At 38.6% G+C, this 23,928-nt stretch overlaps 1 long non-coding RNA gene across 1 annotated transcript in view; it reads left to right on the top strand.

The window, feature by feature from the left end:
• The window catches only part of LOC137769717 (uncharacterized), a 120,836-nt gene extending 107,699 nt beyond the window's left edge, over window positions 1–13,137 (top strand). Inside the window, exons 2-3 of the long non-coding RNA XR_011075043.1 lie at window positions 12,051–12,185; window positions 12,551–13,137. This is a non-coding gene — a long non-coding RNA (uncharacterized lncRNA). The remainder of the gene's footprint in view (window positions 1–12,050; window positions 12,186–12,550) is intronic.
• Window positions 13,138–23,928: the final 10,791 nt, after the last annotated feature.

Raw genomic sequence — 23,928 nt, 5'->3', positions numbered from 1 at the left:
TTGAAATCTGTCCCCAGATTTGGGAAGTTCTTATTATTTTTCTTATATTTTTTCTTTGTATTTAATTTTTGATAATTTGATTAATATGTGTCTTGGCGTGTTTCTCCTTGGATTTATCCTGTATGGGACTCTCTGCCCTTCCTGGACTTGATTGACTATTTCCTTACTCATATTAGGAAGCTTTCAACTATAATCTCTTCAAATATTTTCTCAGTCCCTTTTTTTTCCTCTTCTTCTGGGACCCCTATAATTCGAATGTTGGTGCATTTAATGTTGTTCCAGAGGTCTCTGAGATTGTCCTCAATTCTTTTCATTCTTTTTTCTTTATTCTGCTCTGTGGTAGTTGTTTCCCCTTTTTTATCTTCCAGGTCACTTATCCGTTCTTTTGCCTCAGTTATTCTGCTATTCATTTCTTCTAGAGAATTTTTAATTTAATTTATTGTCTTGTTCATCATTGTTTGTTTGCTCTTTAGTTCTTCTAGGTCCTTGTTAAACATTTCTTGCATTTTCTCCATTCTATTTCCAAGATTTTTAATCATCTTTACTATCATTACTCTGAATTCTTTTTCAGGTAGACTGCCTATTTCCTCTTCATTTGTTTGGTCTGGTGGGTTTTTACCTTGCTCCTTCATCTGCTCTGTATTTCTCTGTCTTCTCATTTTGCTTAACTTACTGTGTTTGGTGTCTCTGTTTCGCAGGCTGCAGGTTCATAGTTCCTGTTGTTTTTGGTGTCTGCCCCCAGTGGATAGGGTTAGCTCAGTGGGTTGTGTAGGCTTCCTGGTGGAGTCGTCTGGTGCCTGTGTTCTGGTGGATGAGGCTGGATCTTGTCTTTCTGGTGGGCAGGACCATGTCTGGTGGTGTGTTTTGAGGTGTCTGTGAACTTATTATGATTTTAGGCAGCATCTCTGCTAATGGTTGTGGTTGTGTTCCTGTCTTGCTAGTTGTGTGGCATAGGGCGTCCAGCACTGTAGCTTGCTGGTCATTGAGTGGAGCTGGGTCTCAGTGTTGAGATGGAGATGTCCAGGAGAGCTTTCGCCGTTTGATATTACATGGTGCCGGGAAGTCTCTGGTGGACCAACGTCCTGAACTCGGCTCTCCCACCTTAGAGGCTCAGGCCTGATATCCAGCCAGAGTACCAAGACCCTGTCAGCCACATGGCTCAGAAGAAAAGGGAGAAAAGGAAGGAAGGGGCAGAGGGAGGGAGGAAAAAAATAAAGTTATTAAAATAGAAAAAAATTATTAAAAATAAAAAAGTAAAAAGTAAAAAAAAAAGAGAGAAAGAAAGAAGAGAGCAACCAAACCAAAAAAGAAATCCACCAGTGATAACAAGCGCTAAAAACTATACTGGAAAAAAAAAAAAAGACAGTCAGAACCCTAGGACCAATGGCAAAAGCAAAGCTATACAGACAAAATCACACAAAGAAGCATACACATACACATACACACTCACAAAAAGAGAAAAAGGAAAAAAATATATATATATAAAAAATTAAAAAAAGAAGAGAGCAACCAAATCAATAAACAAATCTACCAATGATAATAAACTCTAAATACTAAACTAAAATAAACATAAAACCAGAAAGAAACAAATTAGATGCAGAAAGCAAACCCCAAGTCTACAGTTGCTTCCAACCTCCACCACCTCAATTTTGGGATGGTTCGTTGTCTATTCAGGTATTCCACAGATGCAGGTACATCAAGTTGATTGTGGAGATTTAATCCGCTGCCCCTGAGGCTGCTGGGAGGTATTTCCCTTTCTCTTCTTTGTTCCCACAGCTCCTGTGGTTCAGCTTCGGATTTGGTCCTGCCTCTGTGTGTAGGTCACCTGAGGGCCTCTTTTGGAAAGTCTGAGGTCTTCTGTCAGCGTTCAGTAGGTGTTCTGTAGGAGTTGTTTCACATGTAGATGTATTTTTGATGTATTTGTGGGGAGGAAGGTGATCTCCATGTCACCTGACATCTTGAAGGCCATTATTTCTTTAATCTTTCTGCTCCTTTCTTGTTCAGTTCTGCTTCTGAGACTCCAGTAATGCTTAGATTGTTTCTTTTAATGATAGCCCATAATTCACTCTTTTTCATTCTTTTATCTTTTTCTCCTCTGACTGTGTGATTTCAAGTGATCTGTATTTTAGTTTTTGTCAGACAACTTGTAGATCTTTATTTCTTTAGGATTCGTCACTGAAGCTTTATTAGTTTCCTTTGGCAATGTCCTATTTCCTTCATTATTAATGATCCTTGTGGCCTTGCATTTATGTCTGTGCATTTGAGAGGCACCTCTTCTAGTCTTTATAGACTGGTTTCAGCAGGCATAGCCCTCCAGAGTCAGTCTGTCCAGAGATTCTGGGTGGGCCATCTGATGGTGTCCAGGGGTGGACTTGCTGCTAGAGTCCTTGAGCAGGCACAGCTGGTGCCTGGGTCAGTAGATGGGCAAGCTTAATGCTTGGGTACATGGGCACCAGCCCAGTGCCTGGATCTGCAGTTGTAGACCTAGATATCGACTCCACAGGAGCAAACCAGTACTGGGATTAGCTGGCAGCCAGGTTTGGTGGGACCAGTCTAGAAGCTGGGGTTATTGAGGTCATCTTCATAGTAGGATGAGCCTGGAGCCTGGGGCTACAAGAGTCAGCCTATAACCTGAGGTCTCGGGTACTAGCCTGGGCCTAGCCTAGTGCCATGAGCCTGGGTCAGTGGGAGCTGGCCTAGAGTCTAGGTCTGTGGGTATTGGTCTGGCACTGGTGTGGGTCAAAAGTCTGGGTTCACAGGAGTTGGCCTGGCATACGGCCTAGCTGGGAGCCTGTATTCACAGGTGCCCACCTGGAGCTTCGTGCCACGAAAGTTGCCCAGGGCCATGGGATCCAGCTGGCACTGGGGTGAGCTGGAGCTTAGGTTCACAGAAGCCCATCGAAAGCCTGGGGGCCATAGGAGGCACCCTGGGCCATCGGAGCCAGTTGGCACTGGGGTGGGCTGGGAGCCTGGGATTGTTGGATTCCACTGACCTCCTGGTGTCATGGGAGCCACCTGGGGTCTCAGGAGCTGCCCAGGTCCTTAGGAGCTGGCAGGAGTGAGGGTGAGCTGGGAGCTATTTGGAGCCTGGTGCCATATATGCTGCCTGGGGCTTCAGGAGCCACTGAGGCCACTGGAGTTGGCAGGTGCCAGGGTACATCAGGGGCCTGGGTTTGTGGGAGCATGCAGGGACCACCTAAGGCCCAGGGATCAGCCTGGAATTTGGTAGGCCTCCTCTGGGGTTCATGGTAAAGTCAAGCGCTCACTTCACTCTCCTTCTTCTCACACAGGGAGTGTCTGTCTCCACACCAGGCTGCCCAGGCTTGGGGAAAGGATGATGGTGGTAGTGTGAATGTATGCTTCTTACCCTTCTCAATCCATCTTTTCTCATTTTTGTGCTTCACCCACGTGCTGTAATCTCTCACCTTGAATCCTTCACTTTTATGAAGGTATTTTTGAATGCAGATAGTTAATCAAATTGATGTTTTTGTTGGGGTAGAGCTAGAAATTCCTATGCTGCCATAGGAATTTCTCTTGACACCTTTTTTCTAGCATTATTATTAATGCAATAAATATGTAAATATTTATTGAGAGTTACTGTGTTCCGAGTACTTGTCTAGGTATTATGGAACTAGCAGCCTTGGATTTATGTCAGACATTATTATATCCTCCTTATCTCATAACTTATCTCTCATATTATCTGACAGATTATCTCTCTAGCTTTCTGTGCTATAGTCTGTATTATTTTGCAACATCCTTTTTAACCTACTCATTAATGCTCTTCACCTCTGTCTGCTTTTTTATAGAAAAATTCTTAATTTCAAACTAAAATTTTTATTTGTAGAAGTGTGATTTGATCTTTTTCTAACCTGCTTATTATTTCCATCATCCTCTAGTTGCCTCAAGAAATATTATAGCTATTCGTTTATGATATCTTTCAGATTTAACTCTATTACTCTACTTGTTAAGGCTAAAAATGTACGAGTCACCATTGATTCTTTTTTGTTCACCCTACATCTAATTCTTGACTTCTCTTCGATATATATCCAGAATCTTTCCACTTTCTACCACTTCCACTGGTACCAGTCGGGTACACGTCACTATCATTTGTGCCTGGATTATTGCAATAGCCTCCTAACTCTTTACTTCTAAACTTGTTCACTGCCCCCCATCCCACTGTATTCTGAGCCTCAGCCAGAGTGAATGTTTTAAACTCTAATTCAGATTATGTTACTTCTGAGTTTAAATTCCCTGTCTGTCCCAATCTTTCTCAAGGTGAAAATCAAAATCCTTTCCATGGCTAACTCAGTTCTATACCATCTGGCACCTATTTCTTCACTTAACTCCAATTCTTATATATTTTTTTCCTTACTCAGCTCCAGCTACATTGGCCTTCTTACTGTTCCTCAAACATGCCAGGCATGTTCTTATCTCAGAGACTGGCCCTTGCTTTTCCTTCTGGATGCTCTTCCTCTGGATATCTGCATGTGTATTGATTATCTACTGCTGCCTAGCAAATTATCCCAAAACTTAGTGATTTGAAATTTTAAATATTAGCTCTCACAGATTCTTTGGGTCCAAAATTCAGGGGCATCTTGGCTGAGAAATTCTGTCTCACCTTCTCATGGGATGCAGCAAGATGTTGGCTGGGACTGCATACATCCCATGTATTTATGTATCTACTGGGCCTGGGAGACCCAATTCCAAAGAGGCTGCTCACATGTATGGCAAGTTGGTGTTGGCTATTGGTGGGAAACATCATTTCTTCTCCACGATAGCCTCTTCACAGGCTGGTTGAATGTCCTCATGACATGACAGCTGGATATCCCTAGAGTGATCTAAGAAGTCAAGATGGAAGAAGTCACACACTCTCTATTCTACAATATCAAGTCTTTCTAGTGTCACCCTCTCAGTGAGGACTTTGTTGACCTCATGCATTTTTAACTGCAACCTGTCATCCTTGCTCCCTATTCCCTTTCCCCGTTTTTTATAGATTTTTGATTACACGTATCATCTTCCAATGTGGCAGAAGTTTAATTGCTCATTGTGTCTCTGGCTGTCTCTCCCCAGTGGAACATGAAGTCTGTGAAGAGAGGGACTTGGTTCTCCTTATTTCTGTATCCACAGTGCTGAGAAGACTGTCTGGCTCATAGTGAAAGTTAGTGTTGATCATTAGTTTCTGCCTTTTCAATCTGCTAATGTCTGCTTCACTGAGGTCTTTAATTCAGTGATTGTATTATTCTTCTCTGTGTAGTTTCTTCTGGTTCATATTTTCCCTTTCATTGTCTGCACTACTGCCTTGACTCCTATAAAGAGACAATGAGTAAACATACTTTTTAAATGTTTAGGATTTTGTCAGAAAACCTAACTCTTCTGACCGCTCTTCTGAGTTACCCTCTTTTGAACTTCCATGTAATTTTTGTATACCCAGTGATTTTTCTATACTAGCTTCTCCTTACAGAGAACTCTCTTGGATCATTCTGCTCTGGTGTGAAATGGGACCTGTCAGAGGTTGTGAGACTGAGTCTTTCAAGCTGAAATGAAGGGAGAAGAATAAAGTTCCCATATATCATTTGTCAGTTTAGAGCTCTATTTCCAGAGGTTTGTAGAGAGAGACCAATGGGATAGGCTTTGCAGCAGGAAGCCTCCCTCCATTCAGAGACCACCTTTTTGTGTTTATCATGGCAGCCATTATTTGGCAGGGGTATTTCCAAGGATACACCGTGAGCGAGTGCCAGGTGATCAGACATGTAAGGCGGCAGACACGAACTGAGCACTTACTGAGTTTCCGGTGGGATCACATATTGCTGTCTTACTGTCCTAATACCCCGTTTGTCCTTCTGCATGCTGCTGCTAGTGAGTTCTTTTGGGATCTCCTCACTTATTTCCCAAGCGAGGTGTTCATCTGCATACAGACAAGCAGTTGTCTGTGCAGATTCTCCTTATGTAGAGAATTTTCTTAAAGTTTCTGGTGTGTGACTGCTATTCTTCCATGTTGTCTAATACTGGTACAGGATTTTCTCTGTATATATTGTATGTTTAGATAGTCATTTTAATATGATTTAGAGAAAAAGATGTGTGTATCCCATTCATTATTTAATCAGGAAATCAGCATGATACACTTAACATGAGGTGCTTAGAGTATCTCTGACCGTCCCATCCAAAGAAGGTCCTTTTTTTTTAATTTTGGGGCATAACCATCTATATTTTTCCCTCAGAGCACTTAAACAATTTTAAGTTATTTGACCATTTCTTTACTTATTCTTTGCTCTCTTTTATGTTGAAAGCTCTGTGTGGTTAGAAATTCTGTTATGTTTGTAGTTGTATCTCCACTGCCTAACATAGTGCCTGAAAATCAATAGTTTTAGACGAGATACCAGGGATATGAGATGAGTGAGGTAAACAGCCTGTGTAGTCTGTCAGGCCACAAACCTTCACAACTTTCAGCTTTGTGCCCATTTTGTGTTATTCATTTCTTAAAGGGGTTGGGAGAAATATGAAAATACAAGAAAATGCCTCTAACTTTAACTTTCAGGAACAGCTAAAGGAGTGAGTGTTATCACTGGCAAAATAATAAGATTTATGAACTAAATATATGCACCATTACAAAAATATAACAATAAACCTGATTGTATTTTCTGCAGCATTATTAAAGACACAGCAAGAAGAATTGGCATTTACTTGTACAGAAAAAACACAAACTGAAGTACAACTTCAGATAACTTCCCAGTAAGATCATTAATGACAGGAAAAATTGCCAAAGGGCATTACAGAATATTCTTTTTTACAGTATCCTCTAGAAAAGGAGAAATACCAGTTAGGTGTTTCAGATTCAGCCTTTGTAAAGGCAAGTCATCTCTGAAAATTTCTTTTAGATGTAAAAATAAACCAGAGTAAAATATTTCAGACATTTTTTTTGACACAAGCTAAATGTAAGCCTAGAATAATTTGCTAAAATGTCATGAGAGGAAAAATAAATTAGAATAATAGCTGCCTTTAAGCTTAACTATAGTATTTTCTTGTATCCGTGCTCAAAAAAATCACCCACCCCTGTTAGCTAACAGAAAACATTAAATCAAAAGGATTTAGGATCATGGCTAATGTTCTTTATGAGCTGCACGGGCCTAGGTTATTGCAGCCCATATTTTACATATGTAATTCTGCTTTGGGACTACTTTCAAACCAATGTACAATATGCTGAATTAATAATGCTTTTAAGTATAATATATATGAAGAGAGTTTGAGAAACTCTTGATGGAAGGTGATATATATTTATGAGGTGCCAGATGTTTGCCTTTAAAAGTAATTTTTACTAACCCACACTATGGAGATTTGTATTGAAATGGTCTCTTTATGGTAGTATATTATTTAAAATATGTTCTGTGAGACCTAGGCACAATGGGGTGAATAAAAGAATAAGTATCTGTCTAAATTTTATGTATTTTTAAAAATTGGACCATTGGGGTACATTTTTTTAATGCGGGTGCAGTGGATTAGACAGAAAACAATAAAAGTTATATATTTCATGTACAACTGCAGGTGTTGAAAATGCACATATTATTTTAATATTTTCTTTTTATTATGGAGGTAATCATGATATCATATACTTGTATTTTTTTCAAGGTGTTCAGACACATCACATGAATTATTTTACATTTCATAACTTCTCTGGAGGGAAGCAGAGACAAGTATTATTGCCCCATTTTACAGATGAAGTGCGTTATTACTAAATGGCCACTCTCTAAATGTCTTCAGAATATTTTCAAGCAATTTGTCAGGGATTTTTCCTCTGGCCTTCTGCATCGTGGAGGAAACTGGGCTGTTTCTGTTGCTGTTGATTGCCAGGGTCACCACTCCTCTGGTGACTGTCCCTGCCACTGTGACTGGGACACTGAAGAATGTGTTCACTTCTTCCCAAGTAAAAGGCAGAGTTCACATGGCAAATTGTTTTTTTTCCTGTGATTCCATTTAAAAGAAATTTTTATTTTATATTGAAGTACAGTTGATTAACAATGTTGTATTAGTTTCAGGTGTACAGCAAAGTGATTCAGTTATACATGTACCTATTCTTTTTCAAATTCTTTTCCCATTCAGGTTATTACAGAATATTGAGCAGAGTTCCCTGTGCTGTACAGTAGGTCTATTGCTGGTTATCTATTTTAAGTATAGTATGTCAACCCCAAACTCCCAATCTATCCCTCCCTCCCCACACACACTCCCCCACTAGTAACCATAAGTTCATTCTCTAAGTCTGTTTCTGTTTTGTAAATAGGCTCATCTATATCATTTTTTTTGATTGCACATATAAGTGATATATGATATTTGTCTTTCTCTGACTTACGTCTCTCAGTATGATAATCTCCAGGTCCATCTATGTTGCTGCAAATGGCATTATTTCATTCTTTTTTATGGCTGAGTGATATTCCATTGTATAAATGTACCGCCTCTTCTTTATCCATTCATCTGTTGATGGACATTGAGTTGCTTCCATGTCCTGGCTATTGTAAACAATGCTGTAATGGACATTGGGGTGCATGTATCCTTTCGAACTTTGGTTTTCCCTGGATACATGCCCAGGAGTGGAATTGCTGGATCACATGGTAGCTCTATTTTTAGTTTTTTTAAGGAACCTCCATACTGTTCTTCATAATGGCTCTACCAATTTATATTCCCACCAACAGTATAGGAGGGTTCCTTTTTCTCCACACCCTCTCCAGGATTTATTGTTTGTAGACTTTGTTTGGCCCTGCCGCATGGCTGGCAGGATCTCAGTTCCCCGACCAGGGATCTAACCCAGGCCACAGCAGTGAAAGTCCAGAATCCTAACCACTAGGTAATCATGGAACTCCCATGTAGACTTTTCGATGATGGCCATTCTGACTGGTATGAGGTGATATCTCATTATAGTTTTGATTTGTATTTCTCTAATAATTAACAGTGTTGTACATCTTTTCATCTACCTCTTGGCCATCAGTATGTCTTCTTTGGAGAAATGTCTATTTAGATCTCCTGCCCATTTTTTGATAGGGTTGTTTGTGTTTTTGATATTGAGCTGCATGAGCTGTTTGTAAATTTTGGAGGTTAATCCCTTATCGGTTGCATTGTTCGCAGATATTTTCTCCTTTATTGTGGGTTTTCTTTTCATTTTGTTTATGGTTTCCTTTGCTGTGCAAAAGCTTTTGAGTTTAATTAGGTCCCATTTGTTTATTTTTTATTTCGATTACTCCAGGAGACGGATTGCAAAAGATATTGCTGTGACTTACGTCAAAGACTTCTGCCTGTTTTTCTCTAAGAGTTTTATAGTACCAGGTCTTACATTTAGGTCTTTAATCCATTTTGAGTTTATTTTTCTGTATGGTGTTAGAGAATGTTCTAATGTCATTCTTTTACATGTAGCTGTCCTGTTTTCCTAGCACCACTTATTGAAGAGACTGTCTTTTCTCCACTGTATATACTTGCCTCCTTTGTCATAGATTAATTGACCATAGGTGTGTGGGTTTATTTCTAGGCTTTCTATCCTGTTCCATTGATCTATATTTCTGTTTTTATGCCAGTACTGTACTGTTTTGATTACTGTAACTTTGTAGTATAGTCTGAAGTCAGGGAGCCCGATGCCTCCAGCTCCGTTTTTCTTTCTCAAGATTGCTTTGGCTATTCGGGGTCTTTTGTGTCTCCATACAAATTTAAAAATTTTTTGTTCTAGTTCTGTGAAAAATGCCATTGGTAATTTGATAGGGATTGCACTGAATCTGTACATTGCTTTGGGTAGTATAGTCATTTTGATGATACTGATTCTTCCAATCCAAGAACATGGTATATCTCTCCATCTGTTTGTGTCACCTTCAATTTCTTTCATCAGTGTCTTACAGTTTTTGGAGTACAGGTCTTTTGTTTCCCTAGGTAGGTTTATTCCTAGGTATTTTATTCTTTTTGATGCAATGGTCAATGAGATTGTTTCTTTAATTTCTGTTTCTGATCTTTCATTGTTAGTGTATAGAAATGCAACAGATTTCTGTGTATTAATTTTATATCTTACAACTTTACCAAATTAATGGATGATCTCTAGTAGTTTTCTGGTAGCATCTTTAGGATTTTCTACGTATAGGATCATGTCATCTACAAACAGCGACAGTTTTACTACTTCTTTTCCAATTTGCATTCCTTTTATTTTATTATTTATTTTTCTTCTCATTGCCTTGGCTAGAGTTGTAGTTCTCCATGTTTCTGCTGTCTGCCCCCCTGGTGGATGAGGTTGGTCCAGGGGCTTGTGCAGGCTTTCTGGTGGGACGGATGGGTGCCTGCCCACTGGTGGGTGGAGCTGGGTGTTGTCACCCTGTTGGTTGTTTGGCCCAGTCCTGTGGAATTCCTGTGATCGAACCCCGGTGGCTTTCAAAGCCAAATTCTCTGGAGGTTCCTCCTCCTGTTGCCAGACACCCAGGCTGGGGAGCCTGACATGTGGCTCAGAACTTTCACTCCTGTGGGAGAACTTCTGTGACATAATTGTTTTCCAGTTTGTGGGTCGCCCACCTGGCATGTATTGGATTTGATTTTATTGTGATTGCTCCCCTCCTATTGTTTCGTTGTGGCTTCTGCTTTGTCTTTGGATGTAGGATGTCTTTTTTGGTAGGTTCCAGCAATTTTTTTTTTTTTTTTTTTGTCGATGGTTGTTCAGCAGTTCGTTAGTTGTGATTATGGTATTTTCGTAAGAAGAGGTGAGCTCACGTCCTTCTACTCCACCATCTTGTCTCCACCTAGCTGCTCCTCCACAGTGTGTCTTTCTGTAATTTGAGGAGATATTCACCAGTGGTTTAAGGTGGTGGAAAGATGCATTGGTCCTGGAGCTCTGGGCAGAGAGAGGGTCTCACAAACTCTTCCAACAAATGCCCCATCTTACATGTCTCCTGGGGGAGGGGCCCACTGTGCACATCCTGCCCCACTTGCACTATATGCTGCAGTTGGCCCCAATCTGTTTTTCTGGGACTTGGCGCTAACTTTACAACACTCCACAGCTGGCCAATGGGCTCCACACTGTAAATTGTAATGAAAGTCTAGTAAACATTTGGGAAAGTAGATGTATGTAAAAAAAAAAAAAAAAAAAAAGTGAGTACTTTCAACAATTGCACAGGTCCAGACCCATCACAGAACCTCCTTATTGGCTTGCTTTCTGTCTTACTCCTGACCCGCTTCCAGAGGCCATGGCAATTCTTCCCTTCCTACATCTCAGAGTCAGATCTACTTGAGGCTCCAGGAAGACCAGAACAAATTTCTTTCCCTAATCTAAAATCCACTGCCATGGGTGCCAGAATTAACTTCTTCCCATTTATCTTAAAGGAAAGTCCACCCTCATCTATACAAGAGTATGTTGAATCTTAACACCAAATAACACCAAATTTATGCAGTAGTCAAATTCATTGTCTATTGTCTGGCTTATTTGTCTTGAATGACATCATGAATGTGACAGAAACAGCCTGGCCAGATGGGCCTGCACACATGTCTATTTCTCGTTAGGGAGTTAGTATATAGTGGTGTTCAGTCTCACTTAAGGCTCCTGGTTTTTGTGACACACAATCCTTGCATGCAGGACAACAAACAACTCAGCAGGATCTAAAGTTCTAAGGCCGTCAATACACTGGGACCCCGTTTGAGTCTCATATCAGTCATTGTATTCATTCACTCAATGACTGACTCATTAAACATTTATTTCAATGTTTTTTTATCCTTATATAAATTCATAGATTCATGGACTCTTTAAGAGTTGGAAGGTACCTCAGAAGTCTTTTCATTTTAACTCCCATTAAACACTGGTATCCCTTTATCCCCATAATGGACAGATTTTTTTCCTTCATTTGAACACCTAAAAAAATGGAAAACTCACCGTTTTTCAGGCAGTTCATTTCACTGTTGGGCAGCCTTGATGGCTGTCAGGAATTCTCCATTATACCTGAAAACCTGCCCTTTCAGTCTTCTATACATTGGCTTATTTGGTGCTATCTCTTTACATATGTGAAGAGAAAAATAATGTGCCTTCCACCTCCCCTTCTTTTTTCCAGGCTAAAAACCTTACTTTATGGAAAGAGGAGAATCCGTTATTTCAGGCAGGGGGAGCAACACGACAAACATGCAGAGCAAACACCTTGTGAAATGAGCTCACAGCACTGGCTACAGCATGAAATTCATGAGGAGTGGTAAGAGAAAATAGAAAAGTTGGAAATGAAGACTGGGGTCTGATTGTGGGTAGTTGTGGGCAAGAGGTTCTTTGCTGTATTTATTAGGCAGGGTCGTGATATGATCAGAGAACTGCTTCTGCAAGAGTGATCAGGACATGACTAGATCATAAGTCCCAATTATATATGAATTTTTTGGTCAGTTCTTCCACATGTTAGCTTTTCCACATTCCAGTTCTTGGGTAATCCCCTTTCATTGAGTGTAGGCCAAACCTTGTAGCCAGATTCTAACCAACAGAAGACAGTATAAGTGCTGGGCTGTCACTTTGGTTACACAAGATTGTGACTTCCATCTTGATAGCAGACTCTCTCTATTGCCTTCTCAGCTTGCATGGTTTCATGAAGCAAGTTGACACCTTGGAAATGTCCACACGCAAGGAACTGAGAGTTCCCTCTGGCCAACTACCAGTGAGAAACTCAGGCCCTCAGTCCAACAGCTTGCAAAGAACAGAATCCTGCCACCAACCACCTGAACTTGGAAGTGGATATCTCCCTAGTTAAGCCTTGAGATGACTACATTTCAGTGCAGATCAAAACAATTTAGAAAACCTAGAAAAGTTAGTTACAAAACGAGTTACTTAAAGGCATCAGAGAACTTCAGCAGCTACAAAGACTAAAAAGAGTAAGATTCCAACAAGGGGATACGTTTATGGAGGAGAGCTAAGGACCTGAGCGTCCTTGCAGGCATTTGTTGGTTGTAGATTTGAGACAAAAGCAGAGATCCCTAAGTAAACCTGCATATAGTGTTGCTACTAGGGGGACAGAGTGGCCAGCAGAGATTTTGCAGGTCACACAGCACTGGGTTAACAGAATGGGAGGTTTCAGGGAGCTCAAATATGGCTGTTCTCCCCCTCAGTGTATGTCCTGAGCCCTAAACCTGCACAGAGCTGGAGGTAAAGAACTAAGATCAAAGATAAAATGCCTAATAAATCAAGGGACTATATTGGTTTTGAATTGGAAGACTAATTATTGTAACTACGTCAGTTTTTCCTGAGCTTATCTAAGGATTCAGTGCAATTCCGACCAGAATCCTTAAGGGTATTTTTTAGGCGAAATTGATAAACTGGTTAAAAAATAAATATGGAAATGCAAAAACAAAATTTGAAACAGAAGTATAAAATTGGAGAATGTACACTAACAGATACCAAAACTCAAGAACTATTATAAAGCTATAGTAATTAAGACAGTGTGTATTGGTATAGGAACAGATATACAGGCTAATGAAACGAAATCGAGAGTCCAGAAACATGCCACCTGTATATGGTCACCTGATTTATGACATAGATGACACTATAATGCCAGGGGGTAAAGATGACTTTTCAATAAATTATCTTGTGTCAACTGTATATCCATAGGGGAAAAAATGAAATCTGGCACTTACCTCACACTTATATAAAAGCCAGTTCCTGGTGGATTATCGTTATAAATATGAAAAGTATGGCAATAAAGTTTTAAAAGATAATACAGAGGGAAATCAACTTGACCTTGGGAAAGAGAAAGACTTCTTATATTAGTTATAAAAGTGATAACCATGAAAAATCAGATTAAAATAAAAACTACTGCTTATCAGAAGGCACCGTTTGAAGAATAAAAATGCAAGCTCCCCTGACCCCCACAAATGGGTGGTATGATTTTAAACACGTACAGCTAAGAAAGGGTTTGTATCCATACATTATAAAGGAATACTACAAATCGATAAGGAAAGGACAAATCCATAGATTTAGTGGCAGGACTCGGCCGTGAAGTCAAATAAGACTCAACCACATTAGCCGTCAGTAAGTTAACCCCCCTCTGAGATACCGCTCTTCCCGTGGAAGAAGGGCTAAAGTTTAAGATAGCAAAATTGGGTGAGGATGTGGGACAGTGGGAACTCTCATACCCTGCTGTTGGGTGTGTAAATTGGTGCAACCACTTCAGAAAACATTTTGTCATGATACACCAACATTGGAAATATGAGGACTTTTTGATACAGAAATTCTAGTTGAAGGTTTGTACTAATTAGAAATACATACATCTGAGTACTAAAAGAATTTTAACAATAATAACCATAAGAGCCCCAACTGAAACTACAGATTAATGAAAATGAATCTCCTGAATAGAATGTGGAGCAAAGGATGCCAGGCACAAAAGAATGTCATCTGTATTGTTGGATTCATAAGAGTTCAAAGGCAGAGAAATCAAAAACTATTGTGTTAAAAGCAGGAATATGGATCAACAAAAAGAAAATCCACAGAATGGGAGAAAATATTTGCAAATGAAGTGACCAACAAGGGATTAATCTCCAAAATATACAAACAGCTCATGCAGCTCAATATCAAAAAGAACAAAAAACCCAATAAAAAACTGGCAGAAGATCTAAATAGACATTTCTCCAAAGAAGACATACAGATTGCCAAGAGGCACATGAAAAGATGCTCAACATCACTAATTATTAGAGAAATGCAAATCAAAACTACAATGAGGTATTACCTCACGCTGGTTAGAATGGCCATCATCAAAAAACCTACAAACAATAAATGCTGGAGAGTGTGGAGAAAAGGGAACCCTCCTACACTGTTGGTGGGAATGTGAATTGGTACAACTGCTATGGAGAACAGTATGGAGATTCCTTAAGAAACTAAAAGTAGAGCTACCATATGATCCAGCAATCCCACTCCTGGGCATATATCTGGAGAAAACCATAATTCGAAAGGATACATGCACCCCAGTGTTCATTGCAGCACTACTTACAATAGCCAGGACATGGAAGCAACCTAAATGTGCATCCACAGAGGAATGGATATTACTCAGCCATAAAAAAGAACGAAATAATGCCATTTGCAGCAACATGGATGGACGTAGAGATTATCAAACTAAATGAAGTTAAGTCGAAGAAAGACAAATATCATATGATATCACTTACTTGTGGAATCTAAAAAAAATGGTACAAATGAATCTACTTACAAAACAGAAATTGAGTCACAGATGTAGAAAACAAACATGGTTACCAAGGAGGAAAGGGTGGGGGAGGGATAAATTGAGGGATTGGGAGTAACATACACACACTACTACATATAAAATAGATAACTAATAAGAACCTGCTGTATAGCGCAGGGAACTCTATTCAATACTCTGTAATGACCTATATGGGAACAGAATCTAAAAAAGAGTGGATATATGTATATGTATAACTGACTGACTTTGCCATACAGCAGAAACTAACACAACACTGTAAATAAACTACACTCCAATTAAAAAATTAATTTAAAAAAGTAGGAATATGGGTTACTTTGGGGGATGGGGTAGTGGAGAAGAGAAATGATTAGGAGGGGACAGAAAAAGGGCTTTTGAGTGATGGTGTTTCTATTGCTGCAAAACTTAGCAGTTTAAAATAATTATTATATCAGTTTCTGTGGATCAGGAATCAGGGCACAATTTAGCTGGGTGCCTCTGCCTCAGTGTCTTTCGTGAGGATGAAATTAAAGCATCAGTCAGGACAGTCCTTTCAAGCATCAACTGGGGCTAAAGTATCTTATGCCAACTCACTAATGTGGTTTTGGCAGACCCCTGAAATTTGCTTCCAAGCTCACTCGTGCAGGTCTTTCCCCAGGGCTGTCTCATGACTTTGCAGCTGACTTGCATCAGCGTGAGTGATTTAAGGGAGAACAAGAGAAGGAATGCCAAAAGAGGGAAGCCATGGCCTTTGTATTATCTAATCTCAGAAGTGACACTCCATCACCTCTGCCTCATTCTTTTTGTTGGAAGCAAGTCTAGCCCAAATAATACAAGGGCATGAATAAACGGGAAGCAGGTGTCATTGAGGTCCATAGAGCTTGCCTGCCAGAGATGGCAATGGTCAATTTCTTGACCTCGGTGGAGATTATGTAATTGCTTAAGGTTATTCATTGGACTGTACATGTTCTGTGCATTTTTCTATAATATGTTATCTTTTACAATAAAAATATTTTTAATTAAAAAAAATACAGTCATAGAAATTTCTTCAGGCTTCATGTCCCTGATTCCTTGAATGGAATCAAGATGCTATACAACTCCAAAGAATCTCTTACCCACTCATTTAGATATATGGACTGTTTTAAGAATATTTAGGAACTTCAACTAAGGATCCCACTTACAAACAGGTAAGTCCACCAGTATTCAAAATAAAAATTGATAAATTAAATTGAGCTGATCTTTTATCAATACATGGAAGCAATTGTTCTTGAGACCCTATTCAAACATTTCTTTCTTAGCATGTTTTTTAGCTGCTTGAGGACAAATTCTACTTAAGAGAAAGTCTCAAATATGCCACAAATGCCACTCTCAGTATGAACTTAACTTTTCTAATCATAATACCGTAATTACAATTTTCTAAATTTCTTTAAAGAATTCTTTCTATTTCATAGAAATGCCAATACTGATTGAATGGGAAAATAAAAACTTCAGCTAATCATATTTTTTGCCATATATAAAGATAAACATTTTCATTAGTACCTAAACATGAATATTATGCTTTAATGGAAATATCAACAGTGCGCATGGCATTAATAGAAAAATCAATCATTAAATTTGTACTAATAGTCCAATAACAATACACATATATAAATAAATTCTTTCATGAATAAAAGAGGAGCAGCTTACACTTTAAATGTACTGCTCACTCGTTCCTTGACAAACTTGACAAATGGCACAGCCCAGCCAGTCAACCTGCCCTTCTTGATGGGAAGGAACACAGAAGTGAACATAGATATGAAACATTTCTGTCACTTTCCCTCAAGTGGAGAAATCCAGAGGGAACTTGAGAACAGGTTAAGAAGTACCAAAGAAAAATACAATGTTTCTTTTCTGTGTAATCCTTTACTATAAGTAAAAATCATTAAATACCAAGATTTATAACGATATATACAAATAAAGTACATCAAACTTGACTTTTTAAAAGTATATATTAAATCATGAAATCTAAATCCTTAGATTTTTAAGAAGAATTTCACAGTAATAACATTAATAAATATGTGTCAGTTATTTAGCTATTCTTTCTCTTGACTCCAAGCCCATCCTTCTAAACCATGATACTGGGGTGGAGACCTTGCAGACCACACTGCCAGCTGCTACCTGATAGTTTCCACCAACAGGGTCACAAGAAAGGGCCTGGAAGGCTGGAGAGGAAGAAAGGGCTTATTCTGTCCTCTTTGCTTGCTGGTCCTGACAGATGGCTCAACAACAACCCTTCACCCTGGCAGTGGCAGTTGATTCCAGTGCCTGTTTTTGTGCCCACTGCCAGACCCCCTCAGAAGTGCAAGGGACATGGCTCCCAGGGCCCCCCACCCACCTCTCATTGTTCCCCAGCCCCAGAGCTGGTGGTTACTTCCAACAGATACTGTCTCTGTGTTACCTCAGTATTTCCTTTTTATAGTTCCAGTTCTCTAACATATGGTTAAGCAATTTCATATACTGACTTCTCTGTGTTCACATAGCAAATATGGTTTCTGTTTTCCTGACTGGACCTCCACTGATACAGCAGTCTACACAAGAATTCATCGTTATATAATTATTACAAAATTGCATTATGGCCATATGTGATCCTATACCATGATTTACTGAAGAGGAAACTGTTTTTCCTCTGCCAGTTTAAATGAAAATAATTCCACTGGTTTAAGAAGAAAAATACTGATTACCATTTAGATTTTTGGAAGTCTACATACAAACAATTTCTGGACTCTAGACCCATGTAAGTGCTCCATAAAATTACAAGAAGTCATGCTTGCTAGATAGTAAGAATAAACTTCAGCTAAGATTATTAATATGCACCCTTCTAAGAAGTCCTATTGCCATACCATGCATGAAAAAACATAAATCATCTGTATGTGTAATACAAATTAAGAGCTTTTTCTATCCTTAACAATGATAGAAAAAATAAAAGTATACTAATTTATTTTTGGTATTCATCAAAACAAAATTATTCAAAAACTACAAAAATACTTGGCAGCTGACCAACCCAAATACCATGTTTAATTGGAAATTATTTTTGAAAAATACCAACAAAAAGTTTGTTTCCATTGCATTAATATGCATTTTTCAAAATAGTTTTAAAGGGTTGTAACAAACCATTATATACATATATCTGATGAGAAGGTGAACGCCTGTGAAAAATGTTTGTCATAGAGTTCCAGAGACAGTTAGTACACACTTCAATTTTTTAATAGAAATTACTTTCTACCTATGATTCACAACTTCATATTTATGGTTTTTTGGTGGTTTCTGGTTTTTTTGAGGTAGAACACAATAGTAATTTTGAAAATAAAGAATTAATTGAAAAGCATATGTGAAGGAATTGGGACATAGGGTTCTAAATTTTAATAGATTATTAGTCAATTTGCATTAGGATACTCGGAAGCATTCTTTTTTCCAATAATATTAAGCTAATTAATTAATACTTATCAAAATGCAAAATTGGCCATTTTAATGTGACAGATATGACATGTAGTAGGATATAAGATCATATTAAATCACTTAGTAAATTGAGAAAAAATGATAAAATATTTATGTAGCATATGGGTTTAACTTTTTCTGTTGGACTTTCCCTGTTATTGGAAAGAACCCTCTTGAGTGAAAGCTGCTTCGATTACTGACTCTACTGCAGCCGCTCTCCAAATTGTTCAGTAACTTATAATTGCCAAAATCATTGCCTCTTTCTGGTCCTCATCTTAGAGAAGCATAGGTAATGATTTCAAGCCCATAAAGTCACTGTTCTTGCTATCTATTGGGTCATGCAACAATTTAAGTATCTAGGTGGGCACTGTGAGATCCTTGTCAGAAAATAAAATTCCATGGCTGGAGTAAAGAACATGCAATGCTTGGCACATGGGGTCGCTATTGACACTGACCCTAAAGAATTCTTGCGTTAAATATCTGGAAAAGGTGTAAGAGTGCATAGCTATTTAATTGGGGAAAACCACCAGATAGCCTGTGATACCAAGAAGTGGCACCCGCCCCCCAAGATGTATCCCATAATATGCTAAAACTCACTCAGGGGCATTTTGAGTGGGCATTTTAAAGACTGACATTGGGGCTCTATCAGCAAACCAATATTACCATGTCTTTCAAAAGGGAACATGATGGCTGAAGCGGTGGTATAACTATGACTGTAGCAAAATATTATTCCTTTAATTCAGGCAACGTGCAAGTAGGAATTTACTGCTATTACCCTCTGGAAGTCTAACCACCAACTGTCTTGGTTTTTAAAAACAACCATCTGATTTTGATCCAGGGCCACCAAGAGAAGTAATAGAAAAAAAGAATCTGTGGAAGGTACACTGTGATTCATTGTGTCTTAGACTAACAAAGGCAATATTTATATGCGCAATGGTGGAGATTTTGCCCAGGATAAAGGACTATTCCCATCACCTCATGATATAAGAATACACAGTAGTGATTCACAGTAAGGAAAGGAAGGGATTATCCTACACTTGTGTTTACATGCTGTGCTTCATGCATATACCCAACCCATGGGTACACCTGTCAGGAAGACTCCTTGAATTAATTCTTCCCTTCCATGAAATACACACGAGAATTAACGGTTTTACTACAAAACATTAATGCATGTTCAAAGGCTTGTGGGCTTCCAAGGCACCTAGGACAATGTAAAGACCTTGAGGCTACAGGTTCAAGTCCACACTGAATTTATCAGGCTCTTCATATTTCTAAGGACAGAGATTTTTATTGTCATTGTTACTTCTACCTTGTGGTAAGAAACTATCTTTTCAGTCTCAGAAATGTGAACTACATCACACATTACTGTAGATTTTTTTGTTTTGTTTTTGCAAATGAGCAGGTGCCTATGTGGTTAAATCAAACTGAGCTTGCATTTGCATTTGTGGTAATGATAGGTCTACAAAGATACTGCAAATTAATAGGAAACTGAACATTCACTCACAATGACAGTCTGTGAGTGGTAGAGATCCTGATTTAGACCTGGAAAGATAATCAGCAATGAATGTGCTGCTCTCTTCCCTCCCTTATAAAATTTTGAAGGCAAAGGTTGAAAATTACTGACTTATTGCCTATGAATTCATTTGAGGTGGCATATATTGAAATTGAAAGCACTATTACATGGGTAGCCCATTGTACATGGTGATAAGGAAGCTATTACTTAACTTGGCTGAACATCTGTCAAGGATTGCTCTTGAAATGAGTCCTGTGCACACTTAGCTCTGCCACAGGGAAAATAAGCTCAGTCTTTATAACAGATACTAAGTCATGATCCAGAAATGTGCATGTCCTCCTCTCTATGTCCCTGTGAAAGGGACTTCGGGGCCCTGTGAAAATTAAGCACTGGGAATTATAGGTTATAAAATAGGGCTAGTTAATTCTTTTTTTTTTTTTTTTTTGATAAATTGTTGCTATAATTACTCAGAGTCGATAGTTGTGATCAGCCAGAATAAATGAAGCAATTCTGTGGTGGCAAATGACTTCAAAAACCTCAGTGGCTTTAAAAAAAAACAGTGGTTTAATTTTTGCACATGTTATTTGTCCATCATTGGTCAGCTGTATACTCATCTCTCTAACCCCTTCTTTTTTTTTTTTCACCTTGGAACCCAGTGTGACAGAGCACCTCCTTTTAAGGATATTTCCATGCTAATGACAAGGTAAAGAAGCAAGGTAGCAGATAACATAATAGTTTTCCAACCTGCTCAGAAGTATGTCACTTTTATTCCTTTGGCCAAAATACTAGTGGTGACTCTGTTCATGGGTCCTTTATACAAGTATGGAATAGTCAAGGACTAAAGCTGACTGACCTCCATTGAATGAGTCATCCTCCTCATTATTTAGTGTCTCTTCTATGCTAGATACTCTTTACTTAGCACTGATATAAGATATAAAAATTTGTGCCTTTGTGCCCACTCCCACACAAACTGGATGAGGAATGGGATTTTCAACTGCATTAGTGGACATCAACTTTCAGCTCACTCTCATTTGGTATTTGTAATTGTATAGGTCAATGACACCCTTGTTGGATATCCACGCATTCCACTCCTAGGAGCACCACAGTCTTAACAGCCGTCGGCACAGATCCCTGCAAGTCAGGACTTGTGGTTACCATTTTGGATTAATTACCTGCTACGGTAATAGTGAACACCTTGCCTCTGACAGTTCATTGCTGTCGTCTGACTTGTCCTATTCAGAATCTCATTCTTTTGCCTCTAAAGAACCCAGAAGTCTTCCCTACCATTAACTCTGACCCACAAAGGAAAGTTACAACTAAGCTCCCCAGTAATGGCAGTGCCCTCACTGCTGGATCATCCCCTATTGCTTTAGTGAAGGAAGTGTCCTCTAGGTCCTCCTAGGGAGCATAGGCAGCTTATGATAACACATAATAAATTCACTGATAACACATAATACACATAATAAATTCATTGATAACACATAATAAATTCATTCTAGCATGACAACCTCTCTGAAACTCTTACATCCTTCCTCAGTACTATGCCAAGGCAATTTTCACAACTACCTCCCATTTTTACTGTAGGCCATCATGTTTTCCAAGCTTCAAGGAGCCATTCCAGCAGTGTATCCAAATTCACTCCTGGTATCTTTTTCCTTGTTAACTCTTTTTAGGAGAGTGCCTCCAAAAAATTCCAAAGAATCTCAGGCTTCTTTTTAGTTTGCTTGTTTTGTTTTTAGAATTCTTAGACATATTCTGAAATGCTTAATTGTTATATTGTTACATTGATGCTTTAGTCAAAATGAAGGATGTTAGTCCTGACCATTAAAAGTTATATTGGAAAAATAGAGTGTGAAGTCTGATCAATGCAAACCAAACCCTCTACTAGAATGTAAACATGTTGTTGTTTTTTTTTTTTTCCCTAAGTGGATGCTGTCTGGCTTCTAGTCCGGTGGCATCCTTTGGGTGCCAATTTAGCTTACTGACCACATGGTACATGGTATCAGCCTTTGATCCTTTTGGGGCACAGGTCCAAAGTGTGTTCTTAGCTATGTCCATGAGAAAGGAGATCAGAGGCAACAGAACAGGTCTTCCAAGACAGTGTCAAAAGGGTTGGCCTACATGGCAGATCTTAAGTACTTTGCAAATAATACGATTGTTCACTCTGTTTAGGCATCACCATGACCAAGGAGACCCCTGTGGATATGATGGAGGCGTGACTCTGGTGGGTTTCCTTAGACATCAAAAGTTATTCTTGTGAGAAAAAATGTAGTTTAGTAATCTACAATTTCCAATACATCTTATGATTCTATTATCTGTTGGGTCTTGACATATCTCTGCTGGAGCCACAATGCTAATTTTACTAGAGTGCAGAAGACTCTAAATCTGCCCCCTGATAAAGTCAAGCATCATGTTGAGGCTTAAACCATGTCTGTAATAAAGATACCCTTGAACTGAGGCATTGGTGCATCCACATAGGAATTTACAACTATTTTATTTCATCTCAGGAAAAAAGGCCCCCCCCTCCCCACCCTACCAAACATGTTACCATGACAGGTTCAAAAGTTATTTTGCTTATGTGTTGGTTTGTTTTTAATAATGCACAATTTATATACATTATTCTAGCCACCTTTGTAACAGTAGCTGAGAACATGCTCTGTTTTTGACAGCCCTTATAGAAGTTAAGGGCACAACAGCAAGATATATGTAGTGTTGTTGCTCAAGGCTTCCATACCTTGAAGGGTTCTCACTTTGATCTCCCAAAATTCTGACACAGTTTACCATAATGATCATGGCTTTTAAATCAAAGTTGATTTTTTCTAAACTCTCCCACTAACTAGGTGAATGATCTCCATTAAGTTATGTAATTATCTCAGCTTGTTTCTTTATCAGTAAAATGTACATCTTAATAGTACTTACCCCGCAGAACAAGTGGCCAACAAATTACTATTATCATTATCATCATCTGCATATGTTAATGAGGCTTACTGATCTTTTCTGGGCATGTTTATTTCTTACATATCTATTTTTATTTACTTGCGAGTGTTGAGCTAATGTCCACGGTAACATAAGAAACTTTTGTCTTTGTGGGGGGCTCTATTTTATTTAAAAAAGGCGGATTCAGGGGATAGGACAAAATTAGGAAGACTCATGTGGTTGGATAATGAAAGTAGATTGTGATTGATTTGAGTAGAATGATATTAAGAAATAATAACTATCGTAAAGGAATCTGGCTTGGATGGAAAATTATATAAGAATGAGAGAGGACAAATGTGTGTTGTGACATCTACTATCACTAAGAAGTCTTAATAAAGAGTGATAAAAAAAAGGGGAAAAAACAGTCATTAGGCTATGATTGGATGATATCTTAAGGAAAATCAAGGGCCAAGATATTTGTTCTCGTGTAACCCAGAATGTATGTGCTTGCCTGAATTATGAGTACATAACAATCACTCCACTCATTATACAGTTTCTGTTATGGAAAGGTCATAGGGAGTAAAGAAATCTAAATTGGACATGTATTCATATGAACTGTAGTTAGTTGAGTAACTCTTACAGTTACATTTAATTCTAAGCTATACTTTTTAATAGAAACACTTTTTAATATACCTTGGTCTCTTGTATAATAATTATATATTATCTCTTGTATTTTCATGTTCCTGTTATTTTGGAACTTCCAAACCATGTATACTCACCTTCTTACCAGCTCTATACCAGTCATTTTACTGAAATTTGATGCACTAGGGATTCTGCAGTAAGGAATTCTCTCAGGCACACTTATGGCTG

This window comes from Eschrichtius robustus, chromosome 9, assembly GCF_028021215.1.
Source record: "Eschrichtius robustus isolate mEscRob2 chromosome 9, mEscRob2.pri, whole genome shotgun sequence".
In the NCBI taxonomy this organism is placed as follows: domain Eukaryota; kingdom Metazoa; phylum Chordata; class Mammalia; order Artiodactyla; family Eschrichtiidae; genus Eschrichtius; species Eschrichtius robustus.
The sequence above is the reverse complement of the archived record's forward strand: the minus strand, read 5'-3'. Positions and strand labels throughout refer to the sequence as shown.